Genomic DNA, 14,989 nt, shown 5'->3' with positions numbered 1-14,989 from the left:
GCACTCCAGCCTGGGCAACAGAGTGAGACTCTGTCTCAAAAGAAAAAAAAAAAAAACAATTTGGGGGATTGTATGTGAATTTCCTTTATCCGTGCCTATGATGGTGCATCCCTATTACTGTATGTCCTGGAACACAGCAGGTGCTCAATAAATTTTTGTGGAATGAAAGAAAAAATGGACGACTGAAAGCTCTTACACAAAATGTGGTCTGAAGCCCATAAATGAGATTTTACTGGAGTGGAATCCTTTGTTTAAATGTCCTTTTTTGGTTGTTTTTAAAGGAATGCATTTATATTTCTCAGCAAGAGGATAATGAGCATTTAACCTGCACAAAATATTCATTAGCACATATCATTTACTTTGGGAGCAGTAACAGTGTCACCGACCACACAAATAGCAGAAGACACAAAGCATCAGCTTCTACTTCAAAATTTGTTGTTACTTTTACAAAGACTGCTCAAAAATTAGCATTTTTCACATGCAGCTGTGTTGAGATATGATTTTGTAAAACAAGACTTGCCATTCAGACTAAATAGTTGCTTTCCGTAATAAGTTTTCTAAGATAAACTTTCGTAAACGTGCAAAAAGTGAGCTGACAGTCGTTCCGGTGTCGACTATTAGCAGAAGAATCTTATAAATAGTCGCATGGTGCAAGTATCCTATCAATGTCATACGATGATTCAGAGAGAAAATCAGTTAATTATATTTCATCACTGATTCTATTTTTTTCAGATTGTGTTGCCTTGGTATTTGTATTTTTCATTTCATCACTACTTTTGCAAAGCATCTCACTAGAAGACTTATGTAAAGAAAGATTCCCATCCTCTATTTCTACTGAAGCTGTCTGCTGTGTCAACATCTGCAGCGTAATTCCAGGTGGTATATTTTTTTGGTCCTGCCTCTAAGCTCTTACTCTCGCCATTCCCTCTGCTGGGTGTGCCTTCCTGGCTATTGCCATGGCTGGCTCCTTCTATTTTTTAAAAAAAGCTTTTACTTTAGGTTCAGGAGTACATGTGTAGGTTTGTTATATAAGTAAGCTTTGTGTCATGGGAGTTTGGTGTACAGATTATTTCACCACCCAGGTAATCAGCAGAGCATCCAGTAGTTGTTTGATCCTCACCCTCCTCCCACACTCTGCTCTCAGTGAGGCCCCAGTGTCTGTCATTCCCTTTTTTGTGTCCATGTGTACCCAAAGTTTAGCTCCTACTTATCAGTGACAATATGCAGTATTTGGTTTCCTGTGCCTGTGTTAGTTCACTTACGATAATGTAAATGTCTTTGTTTACTCAACCAAGGAATCAGTCAATCAACAAGCATTTCCTAGCATCCCCCAGGTACCCAGCATCTTGTATGCACCCATCACGTTGGCTACATCATTTTCCAATGACTCTCCTCAAAAGATGGTCTTCTTAAGCTGACATGTGGCTACATGCTGGCTTTCCATATTCCTAAAATTTTTGATATTTGGGGTTTCTTAGGACTCCCAACAAATTAAAACTGCCTTTTTCTGATGAACAGTCCTTAGAGAAGTAGAATATTCTTAAGAATAATTCCAGATGATTCTTGATATAAACAGGAATGGAGATAGGAATAAACACTTGACTTAGCTGAAGAAAGGAACAAGCACTGGGGTGTGGTGGGGTGGTGGGTAGGGAAGGAAACTACACCCACCTCGTCTACCACTTCCCACAACTACCCAGTGTGCCCACAGAATTGAGGCTGTTCTACTCTGACTTTTTCCAAGGTAAAGTAATTGACTGAGGTGAAATTCACGTAAAAGGAACCATTTTAAACTGAATAATTCAGTGGCATTTAGTATAGTCACATGTTTTATAACCATCACCTCTATCTAGTTCCAAAACAATTCCATCATTCCAAAGTAAAACCTCTTACCCATTAAGCAGATTCTTCTCATTCCTCCCAGATCCTGGAAATCATGAGTGCTCCAGCTCTACAAATTTACCTATTCTGAATATTTCATGTAAATGAAATCATACAATATGTGGCCTCTGTGTCTGATTTCTGTCCTTTAGCATGTTTTCAAGGTTCATCCACATTGTAACCCATCTCAGTACTTCATTCCTTTTTATGGCTGAATGATATTCCACTGTATAGATACACCATATTATTGTTTATCCATTCATCATGTGATGGATATTTGGGTTTTTTCCACCTTTTGGCTATTGTGAGTAGCGCTGCTGTGAACACATGTGTTTGAGTTCCTGTTTTCAATTTTTGGGAAGTATATACCTATGAGTAGAATTGTGGAGTCATATGGTAATTCCATGTTTAACTTTTTGAGGAACCATCAAACTATTTTCCTATCCTATTATTTTAACACCTTCGAGGATGAGTAAACACTACAATAAAAGTGACCAATTCAAAGTCACTAGCATCTGTGAAGCTGACCTAAGTATGCCTGAGTTTTTGTCCCATGACTTTGGGAACTGCTTCAGGATTCTAGTTGCTTCAGAGACATCTTGATTGGGAGGGTTGTTTCTGGAGGGTCCAATCAATGATCATCAGGGACTCAAGCATGTCTCTGAGATTGGATCCTATGAAAGTTACTCCACATCATCTCCAGTCAATATGAAACATTTCTGGGATACCTCATCTAGCCCTCTTTCCTACCATCCTTCCCTTCGCCTTTCTTTCCTTCCTTTATTCATCTAACAAATGTTTATTGGGTGCCTACCATATTTTAAGTAGTGTGCTAGATGTTGGGTGGTACAGAGATAAATGAGATGCAGTTTCTGTTTCTGGAGACACTGAAAATGCTGAAGAGATGGTACATAATAAAGTCAAGGTGCCAGACAGCACAGTGGCCAGGAGAGTTCCAAATGTGGACACTGTGTCCCACACAGACACCAGATTATAAGCTCCTCAAGGCAGTAACTGTGTCCTATTCTTTGCTACATCCCTAGAGCGCAGCACAGTACCTGGAGCACATTTGCTGTCAGCAAAGCAATCTTACAAAGGTCTGAGGTAAGGGGCCAAGTGCAGTGGTTCACACTTGTAATTGCAAAGCTTTGGGAGGCTGAGATGGGAGGATTACTTGAGCCCAGGAGTTTGAGACCAGCCTGGACAACATAGCAAGACCCTGTCTCTACAAAGAAAAAAAAAAATTAGCTGGGCATGGTGGCATGTGCCTGTAGTTCTAGCTACTCTGGAAACTGAGGAGAGAGGATTGATTGAGGCCAAGAGCTTGCCCAGCCTGGGCAACATGGTGAGACCCTATCTCTACAAAAAAAAAAAAAAATTAGCTGGGCATGGTGGCATATGGCTGTAATCCCAGATACTCAGGAGCTTGAAAGGGGAAGATCACTGAGCTCAGGAGTTTGAGGCTCCAATGAGCTATGATCACACCACTGTACTCCAGCCTGGGCAACATAGTGAGATCCCATCTTTTCCAAAAAAAAAAAAAAGAAGAAGAAGAAAAGGAAAGAAGAAACGAAGGAAGAAAAGTCTGATATAGGCTGGCTGGTAGCATCAGTTCATTACCTTTTCCTAGCACCCCTGGGGCCTGCATGGTTCCCTGTAGCCATCTCTCTTTCCTTAGTTCTGTGTTAGGCAGGTAGCGCAGAGTGGGTGTCCTTTGGGTCCTGCATCCTCTGAGCTCCCTACAATTTCAGAATGAGTTTTCTTTCAGAAGTGTTTTTATATTTTTAGTTTCATGATGCCTTCCTCAAAGAGGAACCCAGACGATGTGAGGAAGTGAGACCATCTTTCCCAGGAAGTAAATTCACAGTGAGCAGGAAAACCCTGTCACCAGCTTGATGTTTGTCTCTAGAAACAGCCTTCTATCAGCCTGTAGCTTAGGGTGGAGGTGGGAGCTGAGACGTGGGCAGGAGCCAGCTCTGATGCTGATGGTGTTCCATGATTTGGATATGCCTCTCTTTCAGTTCATTCTGTGTTCTGCTTTCCTTGGACCTGAGTGCTAACCACAGAAGTTTCTAGAAGAAAACTGAGGGCAGCAAAGCATAGATGTTGCCAATTTCATAAACTACTACCTCAGTTCACATTCTCGAAACACCTCCTGGACACAAGTAATAAAAACTACAAGGTCAATGGCAAATAAGGGGAGGGAATTGAGAGGAAAGATGAATATATAGAGGGAAAGGTGTTTTAGATGAGATTGGAAACAAGAGGAGTGGAAGTGGGGGTGAGGTACCCCAACGTTCACTACAGAGAAGGAAAGGCTCTCATGTCGGAAACTGCTTTGAAATAATAAAGCCCTGGGGCAGCCTGCAGACTTGAACTTTAGTCAGGCTCAGCTCCTTTGGGGCCAGCTCTTGGCCTTGTCCCCTTTGGGGTTGAACTCTCTAGATCCATGCTGGAGTGCAGAGGCGGAACGCACAGAACACTTCCCCAAAGGGTGGATCATGGAATGACACATTGGAAGGGATTTGATTATGTTAAAAATCAAGAAACTAAAGCTACCAAGGGTATTTTTTTCCTTTTTAAAAAAAGACCCCAAACTTCAGGCAACAGACTGTAGTAGAGCTCCTTTGTGAGATCTACCTACCAGCTTACGGGTTGGTTGCTACCTCCAATAAAATTTCCATTTGAACTCCTATTGGGGATGGCAAGTATTAATACTATATTAGGTGACTGGAGGTATGATTATGAACCAGACATGGTCCCTGCCCTCAAGGAATTTGCAGTCTAATAGGGAAGAGAGGTAAAGCAGACAGCTAATTATAACATGGAATGATGAGGGCTGGAAGTTGTTGGGGGAGGACAGAGGATGAGCATTTAAATCACTCTGAAGTGTCAGGGAAGGCTTCCTGAAAGACATGATGCATAAACTGAAGAATGAGTAGGAGTCTGCCAAGTGAAAGGGAAGGGGGAAAGGATATTCCAGACAGATGAGCTTTGCAGGAGGAGTAAGGTTTGCTAAGAGAGATTAAAGCAAAAATTTACAAAATACACAATCATCAAAAATGAAATGTTGATCAATACAAGCAAAAGCCAGCTCTTTGGAAAGACCATGAAAATAGGCAAAGGTTAGCAAAAAACAAAGCAACAACCACTCAGGAGTAAAAAGAGGCAGAGAAAGGGAAAGGGAGAAGGACAGGAGGAGCCAGAAGGAGAAGAAGAAGAAAAAGGAAAAGAGAGAGCAGGAGGACAGAACTGCATTTAGAATATATTAAAAATCAGATATGAAGGATGTGACTAAACAAAAAAAATAAAAATAAAAAAGAACATATTAAAAAGTATCAGATAATATTATTCTTAGTAATTTTGTAAATCCTGGTATAGGTATAAAATTACAAATAATTGGTATTTTGCATTAATATTTATACCAGTAAATTTGGAACGTAGATGAAATGGACAATTTTCTGGGAGACTTTACGAAAATTGGCTTGAGAGTAAGACAAAAATCTGACTATATCAACAAAACTGGAAAAGAAATGGAAATATAATCAAAGATGAGTACACCTCAGTCCCCTTAACACACACAAGTAGGCTTTAAAGGTAAAGTGCACAACGGCTTTAAGGAACAGACAATCCCTTCACCACACAAACTATTTCAGAGCGTTAGAGAAGACGAGAAACTTCCAACTTATTTTCCAAAGCTGTCATCACACCAATACCAAAATCCAACTCTATAGAGAACCCCCAAATAAATTATTACCAAATCAAATCTCGCACTTTGGTAAAAGAAGACTATACCGTAACCAAGTAGGATTTATCTTAGAAATCCAAGGCTGGTTCACCATTAGAAAATATACAAATGTAATTCATTATATTTCCATAGCAAAGGAAAAGATAGTACGATCATTTCAATAGATGCAGCAAAAATATTTGATAAAACTCATTTGCTCTTAGAAAGCTCTAAGAAAATTAGGAACACAAGGAAAGTTTAACTTGATAAAGAGTACCTTCCAGAAAGGTACAGAAAACTTCATACTTAAAGAGGCAGCACGTATAGCAGAGTAGTTAAGAACACAGTCTCCAAAGCCAGACAGTGGAGCTTTGAATAGTTGTTGCCTGTGCGACCTTGGGCAAGTTACTCAGTTTCTCTGTGCCTCAGTTTTCTTATCTGTGAAAGGGGAATAATAATAATAATAATAATAATAATAAGAGTATCTATCTCATATCATTGTAAGAGGATTAAATAGCCAAATATTTGTAAAGTGTTCATAATAATGTTTCACACACAGAAAGATTACACAAGAGTTTGTTGACAAATTTTGAAATATTAGACGTTTTCACCCTTAAAATCAAGAACAAGACAGGAATGTCTATTTCTACGGCCACTCTGCTATTCAACATTTTACTAGAGCTCCAAGCCAATGCCATACAATAAAAAAATAGAATTAATAGCACCAGAAAGGGAGGAACAAAATCGTCAATATTTGTAGATAATATAATCATCTAACAAAAAATGATGTCTGCATCTCATGAAAGGAAGTTAAAGAAGGACATTCTACTCTCTAGGGTATTCCAATATCAACGATTATTTTTCTAGACATTTCTATAAATTCAACATTGAATCCATCATTTTCCCTCCATATCTACTGCTCTTCTTGACTCCCATTTTTCTGTCTATGGTATCACCACTTTCTTTTTTTTTAAATTTAATTTAATTTTGTTTTGAGTTCTGGGATGCATGTGAAGGATGTGCAGGTTTGTTACATAGGTAAACGGGTGCCATGGTGGTTTGCTGCACAGATTAACCCATCACCTAGGCATTAAGCCCAGCATGCATTAGCTATTGATCCTGATGCTATCCCTCCCCCCGCCCCCCAGACAGGCCCCAGTGTACGTTGTTCCCCTCCCTGTGTCCATGTGTTTTCATTGTTCAGCTCCCACTTATAAGCGAGAACAATGGCACCACCACTTTTGAAATCACCTAGACTAAAATTTTTGGAACTGTCTTGGACTCTTCCTTCTTGTTCATCTCCCATATCCAATTACCTACTTTATCTGGTTAGTTTTTCCTACAAAATATTATTCAAATGTTTTCTATTCTCACTCTCATGTCTCTAGTCCAGACCCATATCAAGTCATGCCTGAAACAATGGATATCCTCCCATCCCTCTCCAAGTCACCAGGTGTACCACAGGCCAATCCTATCCTAAGACTACTATTGTCAAGTCACTCTTTTTTTTGTTTGTTTGTTTTTTGAGACAGAGTCTCACTGTGTCACCTAGGCTGGAGTACAGTGGCGTGATCTCAGCTCACTGCAACCTCTGCCTCCCGGGTTCAAGCAATTCTCCTGCCTCAGCCTCCCGAGTAGCTGGGACTACAGGCACATGCCACCACACCCGGCTAATTTTTCATATTTTTAGTACAGACGGGGTTTCACCATATTAGCCAGGCTAGTCTCCAACTCCTGACCTCGTGATCTGCCCGCCTTGGCCTCCCACAGTGCTGGGATTACAGGCGTGAACCACCGCGCCCGGCCCCGTCGAGTCACTTTCTTGCTTAAAAATCTCTGGTGGCTTCTCCCTCCCTATCATATCCAGTCTAAACTCCTCCACTTGGTGGCCTTTTACCATCTTGCTGCACCCAATCTAACAAAGTTTATTTTCTCCTACTCTCTTTATGTGTACCCTCTGCTTTAGCAAGATCAGTATTTCCAATATCCTCACCCACCTCCTTTCCTTTTTAACTCAGTACCTTTGTTTATTTCAGTGCCTTGTATTGTCCTGTCTCTCCCCTGAGTGCCTCCAAATCTTCCCCATTGTTTATGGTCAACTTAAACAGCACCACGTTTTACTTTCTCAAGTGAGATAATGGATACCGTACTGTGCTCGTTTAATCTTCTCAGCAACTTTTAAAGTACTTGTTCATTTTCATCCCATTTTATGGATCACATATAGTGATTTGCTCGAGGTTCACATTGCTGATAATGGTGGAGCTGGAATTCAAAGCCATGTTTGCTGCCCAAACTCAGAGGTCATGCTCCTAACCATCCCTCTGTTCTGACTCTCTGGGATGCCTCCCGTCGCTGCCTCAACCCTCTCTGACCTTCTCTTCCTTTTGTTCGGCTGCTACACATTGTTTTGTGGTGCGTACAAGTTTAGCTTCCAGGAAAACTGTAAGCTTTTGGAGGTCAGGATCCATTCACACTGATCTCATTCTTCTCTGTCTCTTCCTCCCTGCAAGAGCTGGGCCCATGCTGCACAGTTGATTCATTGATAAGGTTGATCAAATATAGCTAAATATATAGGAACTTGGCCTTGGTATCCAGTCTCCAAGAAACTTTTTGAGTAGCTTGAGGATAACTCAAGCCCTTCCAATTCAAGCCTGGGTTTTTAGCCCCAGGAAGGGAAGGGAGGAGTAGAATTATTACATTTCCCAAGAAATTATTAAATTTCCCCTAGTCCCCTTCCCCGATGATCAGGCTTCTCTCGGCATAGCTTAGGTCAATGTTGCATGACAAATCTTCCCTTTACATAATGATTGGACCAGGCCAGCTTTCATTAGCATGTGCAGACAGAGCCAAACCTGTCAACTTACAATTGTGCAAAATCTGACTCCTGGGAATCTTCCAGAAGTGAACAGGGAAAACTAATAGCTTTCCTACCTACCTCACAGGGTCATGGTGAGAATCAAGTGAGATAATGGATATGAGTACACTTTGAAAAGCAGAAGTGAAAAGCAGCTTGCTTCTTGAGCCTGGAGTGGAGCAGCAGGAGCGCCTTGGTGATTTCAAGGCCAGGTGAAGGGTGGAGGTTCTTCTGAAATTCTTGGACTCATCATTTCCCAATGATTGTAAGACTTGCTTTCTGGTAATTCTTGGGAAATTTTACTGTATTTTGAGACTTCTTCAGCTACATGGGAATTTGTCCTTGACTTCCCTTTTCCTTTTTCTAATTACCTTTCCTCAGCTAGTCCACAGTACTCTGAAGGGTTCTACAAGATAAGTTAACTTTCTCTCCTTTTGGTGTGTTGAAGAGACAATATTTTGCTGGCGGCTTACACTTAGATTTCAAATCTCTCTCCAAGGTCAGGAGCAAGTGACACAGGGAAAACACACTCTGAGATTGATGGCTTCTGTGATGGTCTGTAAATAATAATTAGCCTTTGGATGTTATTGGATAAATAATGAGTGCCTCTCTGCTTCCCCCGGAGAGACCAAATTCCCTCAGAATTCAAGTGTTAGAAGACACAAGAGAACCTAGAAGTGTAGGAAGGCTAGAGGGGAGAGTTAGAGAAGAGATTTTTGTAAGAAAGAAAGTTTTGGTTCAAAAGATTCCAATTCTGAAAGTGAAGGACTTTGAGGAAGGCCAGGGGAGAGTGAGCTCAGCTTGGACAGAGAAGAGGAAAGAGTGCCGACTGTGCAGGGACTTTGGCCAAAGGGCCCTGGATCAAGACTAGACCGGGCTTGCAGAGGTAGCCAGAGGTATTCCGACCAGGGAATTGAGCAAGATTTATTGCCTAAGTTGGCCTCAACTGGACAGAGTTTGGCCTTAGGTCTGTTTTGTGTGTTGGGTATGCATACATACCTCCTTACAGATGAAGCCTTCAGACAATGAGCCATGTCCTTAGCGAAATGAGGCCAAAGGGAGATTGCTGCTGGTGTCAGAAGTGGGGACAGAACCTGAGAAGCACAGTTATGGAGAGTACCCCAGGCTTCCATGTAGGCAGGAAATAGCAGCCCTCTTGTCCTCTACAGCTCCTGAACCACTGAATAGCCTATCTGCATTCGAACAGTATGCACCCAGCAGACTGGGCAGCTGGCGAAGAAGCTCGTTATCGTGCCCCATCCCATGGCCTCCTGGGCGCCCAGGTTCCACGCATCTTATTCCACTGCTCTGCTCTACTTTTGCTTCCATAATACTGACTCTCATGAACTGCTGTGTTGAACTGAGGGAATGTTGTGGGCTTCTATGTGTGTGCGTGCTTGCATGCATGTGTGTGTGTGTGTGTGTGTATATATGTATGTGTGTATTTATGTGTGTGTATGTGTGTATTCATGTGTGTGTGTGCATTTATGTGTGTGTGTATTTATGTGTGTATTTATATGTGTGTGTGTATTTATGTGTGTGTATGTGTGTATTTATGTGTGTGTGTGCATTTATGTGTGTGTGTGTATTTGTGTGTGTGTGTGTGTGTGTGTGTTGGAGGGGTCCCGAGTGGCCCCCAGCCTCAGCCTCTCTGACTCCAGGTTTCAGAGGGTGCCTGTGCCTATGAACTTTGCTTGGCTAGCCTGCTGGATGGAGAGAGATGAGAGTAGACCCCTGCTGGTTCCATCCCACACTCCCCGTTATGATAGGCAGTGAAGCAAATCATTTGGGCAATTGCCTGACCTTAATGGGATAGAAAGGGCTCCTCTCTTGCTTGAAAGGAACATCCAAGCATGTGCTTAGTGTTTAGTTTTCCTGGAAAAATAATTTCTCTGGCATGCTAAAGAGGGTGAATTTGCCTTCAGAAACGATTGCGTCATATCCACAACCCTTGCAGCCTCTCTACCATTTCCGTGGATGAAAAGTTTGCATTCAGGGGAAGATGAACCAAACATCTGCTAGGATAATGTTTTAGTTTTCACTGCAAGAAAACTGTGCTGTGTAAAGAAAAATAGAGATACACTCTTGGGCAGTTCTTTGGGAGTAACCTAGCAACGCATCAAGATCAAGACATTTTTTAAGGCTACTGCAAAGTAGAATCAGGTCTGACTGTTCAGTGTTATGATTTTAAGGGCACTGAGTACAGATGGAACCCCACCCCTCACCCCAGTGCCTTGCTTGGAATTCCAGCTTTCAGAAATTCATTCCTTTGTATTTGAAAGACCTTATGTGTCTTCTGGAGTCATGTGTTGAAGAGTAAAATACACCTGGGAAGAATATCACCTAAAACCATATCAGCTGATAACGGCTATCTCTTCAGTGAAGATGGAGAACCTTGGGACAGGACAGGAGGATCTCTGGGAATAGCAGGAATAGGATGCCTGAGTGACAAGAGAGGACAAAAGGATGAAAGGGAAAATGGAAGGTTAGAAGACATGGCTAACTTAAGATACCATAGATGGAAAGAGCCTCATAGGCCATCTATACCAATGCCTTTTAAAAAGACATTTTAAAAACATGGAGGCTGGGTGTTCATGCCAGTAATCTCAGCACTTGGGGAGGCCGAGGTGGGTGGATCACTTGAGGTCAGGAGTTCAAGACCGGCCTGGCTAACATGGCGAAACCCTGTCTCTACTAAAAATATAAAAATCAGCCCAGCATGGTGGCACGTGTCTGTAGTCCCAGCTACTCAGGAGGCTGAGGCAGGAGAATTGCTTGAACCTGGGAGGCGGAGGTTGCAGGGAGCCGAAATCATACCACTGCACTCCAGCCTGGTGACAGAGCAAGACTCTGTCTCAAAACAAGAAAAAAAAAAGATTAAAAATTAAAATAACATTGGAATCCTCTTAGGCTCAAACATAGAACCCCGTTATGCATGAAATGAATACAAGCAGGGCTGTTCTGGTTAAAGTGGGGCAAGAGCCTTGGGACCTCGTCTACTCAGACAGGACCCGGTCTACTCAGACTCTCTACTACTTAAGCTAAGAGAAAGGTGAGGCAGCATCACACTCACCCGGATAGTGAGAATCGATGCTTCGAAATGAATTTTGTGAGCCAGTTTGTTAAACAGAGTCGTTGTTAAAAGTGAAATGATCTAAACTTACAATTAGGTTATGTTAAACACAAAGCTAATGAATACTGACAACTCATCACTTGCTAATTCTTTTACTACACTTACTGTTACCTATGCTCTTGCGGTTATTTATATCTATTTTATCTGTGTGGTGGAAATCCTCTATGATGCCATGCTGTTGCACATCTGTTCTCGATTCCTTGTTCAGTGATGTCATGTTGGGAGCTTGAAATTGGCCACGGTGGGTGCATTTACACCATAGAGATCAGCAAACACTAGAAAGCAGCATTCCCCTCCATACTCAACTGAGGGAGGCAATTGTTGGACATCTGTCAGCACGTCACTGTCTCCCGCCCCTCTTTTCTCCTCCTGGAGTGCAGTGGCACGATCTCGGCTCGCTGCAACCTTTGCCTCCCAGGTTCAAGCAATTCTGCCTCAGCCTCCTGAGTAGCTGGGACTACAGACACTATACTGTCAGTCCTCGCTTCTTTGGAAGCTGTACTTCAGCAACCTCCACCTTGTGGAAGGCAGTTTAGAATTCAGGAGGAAGAGGAAATACATCCAAGTGGCCAACCGTTATCACAAAACACATGCATTTTATACTCCATGGGAGAAAAGAGCCACTGTAAGGCCCCAGCCTAGGCAAACATGTGTTAAATAACATGGCAGATAAGAAGTGCTGGGGCTCAGAAAATCATACCCCAAACGATGACGCTTTGTCATGCTGAGTACGTTGAACTAAAGGAGATTGGAAGGTCTCAGAAGCCACCTCAGAAGCAAAATCTCTCTCTGACCTTCTCTTACCCTCCTGTCTTCCGCCCCTCTTTTCTCCTCTGCGGTGAAACTAGAACCTCTCTCCCCCAAGGCAACCCATAAAATCTAGAAAGGTCACTTCTCCCTTGTTGACCCTCATGCCGGACAGGTCCTGCCCTATACCTGGGAGGCAGGAATGCTACACAGAGAAGTCAAGAATCTAAACATACGGGCCTTACTGGGTACCCTCTGCCTTCAGCCTATTTCCATTAGATCATATCCTTTGTCCAATCACATTTCTATGCATTCTTCATAGACCCTAAGCATGAAAATACGCAATTTTCCCTCAGTCTTTGGGTCTTCATTTCTGAAAGCTCCCATGTCATGTAAAACTTTGATTTAAGAAGTGTGTTAAATGCTTTTGTTAACTGCCTTTGCTATAGGAGTGTTGGCCATGACCCTTATGATGGCTGAGGAAAGACATCACACCTTGCTCCTCCTACAGAAACAACACAATGACAGCAGCACGAAGTGACAGCTGACACTGGGAAGTCTTGGCACCACAATCTGGAGCCTTTTACTATAAGGGCAAACAACCCAACTGATTCCCAAGACCCTCAAAGACCTCACTGCATCACAGCCCAGCACAGCTTAGGAAGTGGAAGTGTTCATACTCTGACTCCCTCAAAATGAGCCAAATTATAGGCAGAACAAGCTCCATAAGAAGGCTTCAAGTCCGTCGTGTCCACAGCACCCAACACAGTTCTTAGTGCATAGAAGGCCCTGAATAAACAAATAGCTATTTAAAGAATGAAACCAATTTTCACAAGCAAACTCCTTGCCTCTTCTACCACTGCTTCCAGAAAAAGGACTCAGGATGTTTAGTTTCAGAAAGCAGTGGAGTGTGAATACATTTCAAAAAGCTATCTATTCCAAACTGAGACTTGGGCTTCTTCCTAAGCCGACCCTCAGCGAGGAGAAGGCCATGTTCACTTTGAAGACCAGGATCATGAAGCCCAACGGGAAGAAGCCGGACAAGTTCAAGTTCGGCCTCTCCCAGGTTCTTCTGGAGCCAAAGATGAACATGGACCTCAAGGCTCAGCTCAGGGAGCTGAATATCATAGCAGTCAAGGAAATTGAAGTTGGTGGTAGTGAGAAAGCTATCATAATCTTTGTTTCTGTTTCTCAACTGAAATCTTCCCAGAAAATCCAAGTCTGGCTAGTATGTGAATTGGAGAAAAAGTTCAGTGAAAGGCATGTTCTCTTTATCGCTCAGAGGAGAATTCTGCCTAAGCCAACTTGAAAAAGCCATACAAAAAAATAAGCAAAAGCATCACAGGAGCTGTACTCTGATAGCTGTGTACCATGTGATACAGAAAGGACTCGACCTTTCCAAGTGAAATTGTGGGCAAGAGAATCTACTTGAGACTGGATGGCAGCTGCCTTGGAAAGATCCATTTGGACAAAGCACAGCAGAACAATGTAGCACACAAGGTTGAAACTTTTTCTGGGGTCTACAAGAATCTCATAGATGATGTTAATTGTGAGTTCCCAGAGTTTCACTTGTAAACAGAAATGACTAAACAAGGTATATTCACAGTAAAAACAAACAAACACAAAAAAACAACAACAAAAAGCAAAACTGAGTTCCAAAAGGATTAATACCCAAAGGGCACAAATGTCTACTCTTGGATAAATGTTCGGTATGAGAACTCTAATGCCGTAATGATGTCTGATAAACAGGAAATGGCTTTATCAAGATGCAGAGCTCACTGCCAGTGCCACGGGTCCTCCCAACTGTCCCTACGCCAAACATCTCTAGCGTCTCTCTTCTCTCTCTTCTGTGCCTGTTCCCTTCACTTTCTAGTCTCTCACCCCTCCCACCTTCTGCCCCCCACTTTCTTCCGCTGTCCTTCTCATGCCCTCAGCCTGCCAGTCATTCCCCATTTGGCCCCAAGCACCCACCAGACCAAGTCCTGCCTGAGACCCTCAGACTGGAGAGATTGCTTCCCCGATACCCAGACAAAATGTGTTCAGTAGACAAATGCCATTGTCTCCAGCCTTTACAAAGGAAGCTCACCTAGAGCCAAATACTTCCCTTTTCTCATTTCTTAATTTCTACGGGGGGAGGAAGGTATTGTGTGTGTAAGAGGACCCCAGATGTCTGTGCTGTATCCTACGTACCTTTTATGCTTGTGTGTCCTTACAGCCTACTTTGGCCTATCTGGAGTTTATAGCATTGCAGCAGAAGAACTTGAGCCCATTTCCTGATTTTAATTAAGCCCTTTTGGGTTACAGTGACCCAGAGGCAACTATCTAGCTAGTTCAGGCAGACTCCGAAAAGAACTTAGGCTGGAATTGCTGGGTGAGCTGAAGGCTTTCCTCTGAAAACACCCACGTTGACAAGCCACGTGACTCAAATTGGATGGCTAGTGGGTATGCTGCCCTTTCCTTCTCTAGCGGCATGGTCCGTGATCAGACTGTTGGTCTTCATGGACATTTTGGGGTCCTTCTAAAGGATCTTGTGGTTTGTGGCCAACCCTAGTGAAGCTTGCTATTTCTGTTCTATGGTTCTACAGGCAGCTGCCCCCAGGTGAGTGGCGAGGCTCATCTTTGGTCAGGTTGACTCCACAGCAGGGTT

At 42.7% G+C, this 14,989-nt stretch overlaps 1 protein-coding gene and 1 pseudogene across 3 annotated transcripts in view; one reads left to right on the top strand and one right to left on the bottom strand.

The window, feature by feature from the left end:
* Positions 1-14,989, bottom strand: part of PLAC1 (placenta enriched 1) — a 193,413-nt gene that overhangs the window by 68,001 nt on the left and 110,423 nt on the right. The window lies entirely within an intron of this gene.
* LOC135278023 (small ribosomal subunit protein eS7-like) lies at positions 13,334-13,917 on the top strand (annotated as a pseudogene).

The sequence above is a fragment of the Aotus nancymaae genome, unplaced genomic scaffold, assembly GCF_030222135.1.
Source record: "Aotus nancymaae isolate 86718 unplaced genomic scaffold, 86718_ANA_hifiasm-v0.15.2.pri h1tg000004l, whole genome shotgun sequence".
NCBI lineage: Eukaryota > Metazoa > Chordata > Mammalia > Primates > Aotidae > Aotus > Aotus nancymaae.
This window is presented reverse-complemented; position numbering and strand designations above follow the sequence as displayed.